We start from the raw sequence: 8,826 nt of genomic DNA on the forward strand, positions 1-8,826 counted from the left end.
ATTATAGCATTCCATAATAAATTTTATTGAATCAAATAACAAAGTACGAGTTTTAGGACATAAATTCCAACACTTCTTATGTTATATGACAATAGAAAAGAATCGAAAGAGAAACTTGGGTTTACAATTAGGATAGGATGAAGCGATAAAAGGTGCTTTACTATCTATGGGTTGCTGATTTCAAAATGATAAACATGTATTACAAGTTTTCCTATCACTTGCCCAATTGTAAGTAAAACGATAGCCTTCCTGGATAAACAAGGGGCGAAGATAGGGAATTTCTATCATACCTTAGTTCTAAGGTCTACTTCTTATTTAGGTGGTATGCAATTCTATACAATATAAAGTAAATGCGTGTATATGTATTAAAACTTCTACACTAGAGATTGTGTAAAAGGTGACTAGAAATGGGGGAAGTATGGAAAGTGAACTAACTTGTATTAGGAAAGTGTGAAGAAAATTCTTCGCATTCTAGGCGATTAAAACATGCGGTAGTCCTTGATTGACAAGGATCAAGTAATCATCTTCTAATTAAAGCAAATACCTCTCAGTGCCTAAACGCCACACTTACTCACCTCTCGGGATGCAAATGATAAAGATAAATTACCCAAAAGCTCTCTAGATTTCATCACTTGTAAGGGTCTCATTACCTTTCTTTTAAGGGTGACAACCTCTCGCGCCAAGTTACCACACTACTTCTTCTTTCGAGGCACAAGTGATAGAGGTTTAATCACCATAATAGAGTTTGTCTCCAAACTCCTTCTAGTGCGCCTTTAGCTATGTCCTTACTACTTACTCTCTTGAGTATTTGGCGACAAACATTGGCCAAGTGATGAAGTAAAGATTAGTTAAACGGGATGAACCTTATAAGCTAAGTCTCTTATCAAAAAATTATCACAAACCTAAACAGTTCAACAGATAAACAGTAAAGAAATGATATAGATTGGAATGGGAATAAAGAGGCCATGTATTAAAGAACATAGGCCTTTTAGCCATGTACAATTTGAAAGTCAACATTACAATGAAATACAAAAATGGAAAGTAAGAAAGGGAAGCCAAGCTGTGAATGCCTAAGCATTCCTTAGTGTCATAACGTGTAGAAATAGAAAATATTATAATCTTTTAGATAGAACAATGAGAAGAAAACACATAAGAAATGTGTAAAAATGCGTAGCTTATTTTGTAAATTCATAAATACTTGGAAATACCTTTTACATAAGCATTTATGCATGTTTCACACTGCTTTTAATATCTTAACGCATTATTATGAACAAAAGAAGAAGCTTGCGAGTCACAGAGGAACTTACACCAAAACTAGGTGAGAAGACCATATCAGTAGGGGAGAAGAGGTTCGCTATAAGAGAAAAGTGGTAGTTGGAGTTGATGTAACTTAACACAGAGGCAGCTTTCGGTGCTGACATGTTCAGAAGATTAAATTTTTTCCATCTAAATATGTCTATAAAGAACTCCATTACCATCAAGAAAATTATGCTCAAAGGGGCCTGGCCCTACAAAGTGGTGGAAAGTACTAGCCTTTCTACCGTCTGTAAAGTTTTTTGTCACACCCCCTCCCGGACTACCTGCTACCTTAGACCGAAAGATGGCGTGAAGCCGACGTACAACGTTATTCTGTACCTGTATCTGTCGACTCTGCTTAAAACTTTCATGTGATGAACTTGCCAATCTAGTATATAAACTATTGTACATGCCACAAAACACATCGGATCCTAGGCTAGTCAAACACAGCTAGTCAAACACATACATGAAGTGTACCTCAAAATTTACCAATTTCACGAGTAAACCTAAAGACACCTTAATCAAAATATAACCAACAAAATTTACACAACTACAGCTCCTAAAGCTTATACAAACTGTGGAGTATCTATAACATACAAGGGTGTGAATACATCACAACACAACAGACTTTATGCCCAACTCAAAACACGTACTGGCAATCGATAATGAAGCTTCCGCAGACTAAGGCAGTCTATCAGGCACCGGGAAGTCGATCTCTACCTGGAAAATGGGTAAAACATTTTCGAAAGGGTGAGCTATGGAGCTCAGTGAGTGACTCAGTTTAAAACTATGAATTTAAAGATAAGAGCACGTGAAAACTTTACACATATAAATCTGTTTATACAAGTCGTAAATGTAAATGTGTAATAGTAAGAATAGCTTCCTTAAATACTCAGCATGTTCATCATTGAAATCTAGCAAGGCATATCAAGTATATCGAAGCATTTTAACTAACATGACGAATCTACGTTGTGTAGGGTACACCTAGTACAACAACATTTACAAGCACTACGATGTAGTGGGGCCCGCCCAGCACTCCCATCGTCTTTGTCGTAGTGGGGCCCGCCCAGCACTCACGACAGCATCGTTGTTACGGAGTACACTCAACGTCAACAACGAAATCTAACCAGTGTGCACAGGGTAATCTCTAGCCTCAGGCTCAAGATCACAGTCATGTAGTTAATGAAAATTTCATAAATCATCTTTAAATATTAAAACATGCCTGCTTATAAATTTTACACAAAGCTCGAACTTTACTCAGCTCTTTCGTGGAAAATTGTAGTTCTTAAAACAAAACTTCATACTAATTCATGCTTTGCTTAAAATATTGTGGTTTAAATACTTTCCAAACATTTAATATCTACGTGCTAGCATAAATTTCTTTAAGAAATCTAGTCTCCAAATGTATACTTGAAAATAGTCATGAAATTCAAATACCTTTCATGGCTTCGTAAATAAACATTTATCGCATTCAATCATAATAACAGTTATGGAAAATATTTCAAAGTTGGTTTTGTCACTCACAGTCTTGGGCTAGATCCTTGGTCTATAAGCTCGGTTTAATTCTTCTCGGCCTGCCAACAACCCAACCGAGTATTAAAACCTTAAACATTCTGGTTTCCTAAAGATATACATAACATGTCGAACCAAAGATGACGCTCGAAAACAAAGCTTAAGAAATAAAATCCTATTTCAACAATTCTCTAAAATTTCCAGATTTCTAACATAAACTTCAAAGAACTATAACTTTCTCAATACTTAACCAAAATGAGTGTTCTTTATATCAAACTCTTCATTTTGAGATCCTCTAAAACTTACCTGAAGACATATAAATCTGATTCCCCGTGCATAAACTCATATAACCCTCAAAACAGAACCACTTCCAGAATCGCGCGCACACGACCTCTTTAACTTGTTCCTACAATTTAACCAATTTTTAGTCGTTTTTGGTTTACAATTTCTTCATGAAAGTTGTAGTAAATTGAATACGCTTTGCAACCATACTAAATAGAAATTCTAACTCCACCGATACACTCTGAAATACAAGAAATACCAGAGACCTCCTGATTTCGAGTGAAAACCAACTGCCCTGTTTTCTTCATCAAAAAGCACCAAATGAAAATCCGAATTTGCTCCAACGTTCTTCATAAAGTTTGTTTAAAAATGAGTTAAATTTCAGTAAATGTAAATCTCACCTCTTAATTCCTTTTGAAGAGTTCAAACCGAATTAAAAACCAGTGATGTGCAGAATGAACTAAAATTCAGCCATTGATACACTTTGCTTGAGTTCTCCTCCTCTTCTTCAACCTAAAAATTCTAGTAAAATTTCTCTTCTTCTTCCAAACTCTCTCTTAGAAGTTCTCTGCAAATTGAAGAAGGAAAAAGAACAAAAAAATAAAGGGAACTTGGATGTCTTCAAACTTGGCGGTGAAGGGAAGAGAAGAAGAAGAAGAAAAGAGAAAATGAAATTTTCTTCTCCTTTTCTTCTTTTTGTCCTTTCTTTTCTTTCTTTTCTTTAATTAATTTAATAAAACTATTTAATATATAAATATATATATTTATATTTACACTTAATTTACATTTTTTTTTCTTTTTTTTCCACATTTAAAGAAATTAAACCAAGAAAATATCGGGTTTACATTTTTCTTCATCTTCTCTGGTAAGTCAATGAGTGAAAGCTTGTAATATCATTTCTATTCTTTCAAATTTTGTATACTTCTTTGATCATATTGTACAATGGCGTAAAGTCTATATTCTTTAATACATTACATGTTTATAGCTTTTAAATCTATCGCATTTGTTACTGTTCATTTGTCCTTGTGTTAATGGTAGCTTAAGATCCAAGATAGATTCTTGATAAGAAAGTTAGCTTATACTTCTTATTATGTTAGCTGAGCTATTTTCATCACCTGGCCAGTTATATCGCTAACTACCCAATAGTGTAAGTAGCAAGATGACTTCCATTATTTGTGTCCTGAAAGGAGAAGTGTGGGTATTAGGCGCAGAGAGGTTGTCACCCTTAAATGAGAAGCTCTATAAGTCTTGTAAGTGAAATGTTCTACATATAACTTATTTAATGCAACTTGGTCATTTGGATTCCAAGAGGTGAGCAAGTGTGGCGTTTAAAGACACCGAGAGGTGCTTACCTTAATTATAAGCTCATTAACTAAGTTATATTGCATCAGGGATATTTGATTGCTTAATCGTCTTGTAATGCACATACTTTCCTTCACCCCCTTCTTTTATGCAAGTTAATTCAAAGCTCCATCTCACATCCATCTTAATTCCCATTTACAGATTGTCTAGTGTAAATAAGTAGATATAGTTTAAACTTACATTCTCACACATTATAGCTTATTCTTTTATACTGCCTAAACACCTAGTGAACCCTATAACTAAGCATTGATATCAATTCCTTGTGTTCCACTCTGGATCAACCAGATAAACCTATTGTTTTGCTTACACTTGGGCAAGAAATAGAAAAACATGTACTCAACAAGGACTTATGAGTTACATGATGAAAAGATACATAGAGAGCATCTAGTTTGCAATAACCATGACCAATGACTCTTCATGTAGATTTAAATACCAATGTAAGCAACAACACTATTCTCCTAAGCTCTAATGCTAACTTAACCAGCCACAAGCAAGTTTTTGACACCGTTGAGTTGGCCACAAGGATGTTTTTGTCGTCGTTGTCAGGGAATTGATTTTTCAAACTTTAGAGTAGGGTTTTACTTTTATTTTGGGTAAAACACTTGATTTTTATAAATCACGTGTTCGACCAAAGATCGCGTGAAGAGGTTCAAGGTACCAGAGTAATCTATGATTGCTTGAGCTAGCCCAGGGTTAAATGTATCTTTCGGCTAGTGAACGATTCAACAGACAAGAATGTGAGTATAAATTAAATGCATGCTGCTGAGATCCTCAAACGTCTAGGATCTTAAATGTTTACCCTGTTGAAATTTGAGAACCTAAAGTGAGAAATCAAAGAAAGTGTCCACACAGTAAGTTTAGTAAGATCTATATCTTTACTAACTACATGGTTAAGGACCAAGAAAGATCATTTGAACATTGCGATGACTAGTTGGGAGCAGAGGCTTATTGCAATGAATGATCGTGATGCAGAGAGTCATGTAGCAAATGATAAAGGAAGTTCAGAAAAAGACAATGCAGTTAGTAAGACTATGTGGAGTAATACGCGATGAGACCATAGTTCTTTCTCACCGAAAAGCCTGAACGCAAGGATGTACTTAATGTATAAACTTTCCCTACCCATATTACAACTTATCATAGATTTTATATATTAATTTGTGCATATCATAGTTGTAATTATTTATGTAATTTAGATTAGTTTAGTGATTTTGATAAGTAGGGAGTGTGAGTTGTATCACGAAGTTTTTGGTCTAATTAGGGTTTTTTGTGATGAAGCCACCCCACGAGAAGAGTTCACATCAAAATGCATTAGGCATTCTGATCTTCTCGCAAGGTGTGATTGAGCGTAGGGTTTCGTTCAGAATGATTAGGGTTATGGGGAACTTCAATTGTCTCATTTCTTTTAAAATTCAATTCATAAAAGTCATCCGATCATCCATTCCTGTGAGAAATTTGTATGTTTTTCTTAATCAAAGTCGAACCTTAAGTTTAATTCTCTTTCACCTCTTAACCATAATGTCTATAGAGCAATTCCTTACCAAAAGCCTTAAGAAATACTAAGCCACTGTTGGCAAAGCAAGCCCGTCCAATCAAGCAATGGAGCATTCTCCAGTCGGCAGTCCTGTGTCAAAGCAAAAAGGAGAAATAGAACTTAAAACAGTGGTTATCAATGAAGTGAAGATTCAACTGCCAGAGGATAAGTTGGCAGACCTAATCCCCATCGTTTCTGAGGAAACTTCAAAGAAAGAAAACGAGCTCAAGGAACAAAAGGAGCGAGAATGTAACGACCCAACTTTCCGGACTAAGCTGAGGTCACTACCAAATACCAAAACTCGACCATTCAACATAAAATTTAAAACGGACCAGTTACGATTCATTGAAAGCATTAGAAACATTACAAAAAGACAGTTTCGGGCCCTATTTTAAATCAAACATAAAAAAAGTCCCAACAAAAACTCAAGTCATTTGTTCCAAAAGCACAAGTCAAACATTCTGACAAAATACATAGCGGAAACGATAAGAGAAAACCAGACGCGTCCATATGGCCTTCACGCGTCCTTCCTGCCTCTCGCCGGTCTGCCCCTCACTGTGCCCTTACCTGAAAAGTTAAAGAAGAGAAAAGGGGTGAGTATAAACATACCCAGTAAGGGACCCACTACTGGGCCCGTTAGGGGACAACAGTTAACTTCCTATGCGGGGGTGCCCTACATAACAGTCTAGTGGTTCCGTAGAACGCACATATCAGTCCAGTGCTCCCGAAGGATGCACATATCAGTCTAGTGCTCCCGGAGGATGCACCTATCAGTCTAGTGCTCCCGAAGGATGCACATATCAGTCTAGTGCTCCCGAAGGATGCACACATCAGTCTAGTGCTCCCGAAGGATGCACCTATCAGTCTAGTGCTCCCGAAGGATGCACATATCAGTCTAGTGCTCCCGAAGGATACACATATCAGTCTAGTGCTCTCGAAGGATGCACATATCCGTAAGGCACACTACCCCATAGATGAAGCTAACCGTTACCCCTCGGTCTATACTAAATCGTCTACCACAGTCATATCACAATCATCGATCATTTTACAATTTCTCTAAAGGCTTTACTGGCCAGGTAGTATAAGCTTAAATCGTTACACCCTCTATTGCTATACGCGCCAACTATTCGTATACCATTATGGAAGAGCCCCAAGACTCAAACAGCTAAATAACCAACTGAACTCACTGTCCTTCCCCGTCTAATCCCATGATCATCGTCCATCAATCTAAAATTTCAATCTACAATTAGCGGTTGCAGTTCAGTTACATCATTTCCGGCCTTATTCAGTATAGTCACTAACGTATAATCCCCTGTGGATTACTATATTTCCGGCCTCGACCCGAGGTCCAGTAGTAGGAAAACCCTTACCTGATACTCGGTTATGCCCCTCGATCGAATCCACGCTCAACAGCTCAACCTAAAACGAAAACACGAAGGTTTTAGTTGATGACTTTAGTAGAAGTCGTTTTTGAAGGTCCGAAACGACACCCGTTGACTTACCCAAGGAAAGGAAAGCTATCTCCAAACAAGCCTGCCGCAGAACCCGAGAGCTTAAACGTCAATTCTTTACTACCTTTAAGGGGTGAAAGATAGGATCAAAGCTTATTCCAATTCTCAACTTGAATCGGATATGGCAACATTAGGGAATTCATCAAACAAATCCTTACCGAAGACTCACCGTGACCCGAAGTGGAGGAAGGAAGGCTTAGGTGGCTCGGCTCGGCTCGGCTCGGCCTCGGCTCACGGCTCGGCTCACTCTCGGCTCGGCTCGGCTCGGCCTCGGCTCACAGCTCGGCTCAACTCGGCTCGGCTCGGCTCGGCTCGGCTTGGTTCTCGGCTCGACTCGGCTCGGCTTGGTTCTCGGCTCGGCTCGGCTCGGCTTGGTTCTCGGTTCGGCTCGGCTCGGCTCGGCTTGGTTCTCGGCTCGGCTCGGCTCGGCTTGGTTCTTTGGCTTGACTCGGCTCGCGGCTCGGCTTGTGGCGCGGCTCGTGGCCCAGCTTAGCTCTGTCTCTGGTTCGGGTCGGCTGGGATTTGCGATTCGGGTCGGGTCCGATTGAAGCCGGAGCAACCACGAGCGACGAATTTCGGCGTTCGACGACCGGTTCTGTTTTTCACGCGGCGGAGGACGACGGCTCAACGGCAGATACGGTCGGATGATTTGAAGCCGAGGGGAGATCCGAAATGGACGGGGCCGCGGCGTGCGGATGGTGGCTGCGGTGAACGACCGGTGAAGCTACGCACGCCGACGGAGATGGAGATAGGGACAGAGGACGGAGACGGAGAGGATGGGTGATGGAGACTCGTGCGGAAGAGAAGAAAAAAAAAATGGAGAGACGCGGCGGAAGAGAAAGACGGAGAGACGCGGTGGAAGAGGAAGACGGAGAGACGGTGAAGGAGAGGAAGAGGGTGAGGCGCGCGCGAGGTAGGGTTTCGTTCTCTCTTTCTTTTTTTTTTTTTAAAATATATATATATATATATATATAATAATAATAATAATAATATATGTAATAGAAATAAATAATAATTATAATAATAATAATAATAATATTAAATATAATAAAAATAAATAATGATATATATATATATATATTGAATAAAATTAATATAAATCTATAATAAAATATTAATATTAATTAATTATAATAATATTAAATAAAAATATTAATATTTATTTTAAATAAATAAAAAGAAAATATTAACATTAAAAAATAATAATAATAATTCCCGATAATAATAATCTAATCAATATTATATTATTATTTTATCGTTTTACCAAAATTCAAATTTCCAAACAATTCACTTAAAATGCTAAAATTTTTACCTCGAACTTCGGGGCGTTAC

At 38.0% G+C, this 8,826-nt stretch overlaps 1 long non-coding RNA gene across 1 annotated transcript; it reads right to left on the reverse strand.

Annotated features, from left to right (window-relative positions):
• Window positions 1-1,638: 1,638 nt before the first annotated feature.
• Window positions 1,639-3,885, reverse strand: LOC127150534 (uncharacterized). Its single transcript, XR_007822914.1, has 5 exons — window positions 3,492-3,885; window positions 3,301-3,385; window positions 3,115-3,214; window positions 2,821-2,870; window positions 1,639-2,016 (listed from the first exon to the last, which is right to left on the reverse strand). It is a non-coding gene; the product is annotated as an uncharacterized LOC127150534 (long non-coding RNA).
• Window positions 3,886-8,826: the final 4,941 nt, after the last annotated feature.

This window comes from Cucumis melo, chromosome 8 (genome assembly GCF_025177605.1).
Source record: "Cucumis melo cultivar AY chromosome 8, USDA_Cmelo_AY_1.0, whole genome shotgun sequence".
In the NCBI taxonomy this organism is placed as follows: Eukaryota; Viridiplantae; Streptophyta; class Magnoliopsida; order Cucurbitales; family Cucurbitaceae; genus Cucumis; species Cucumis melo.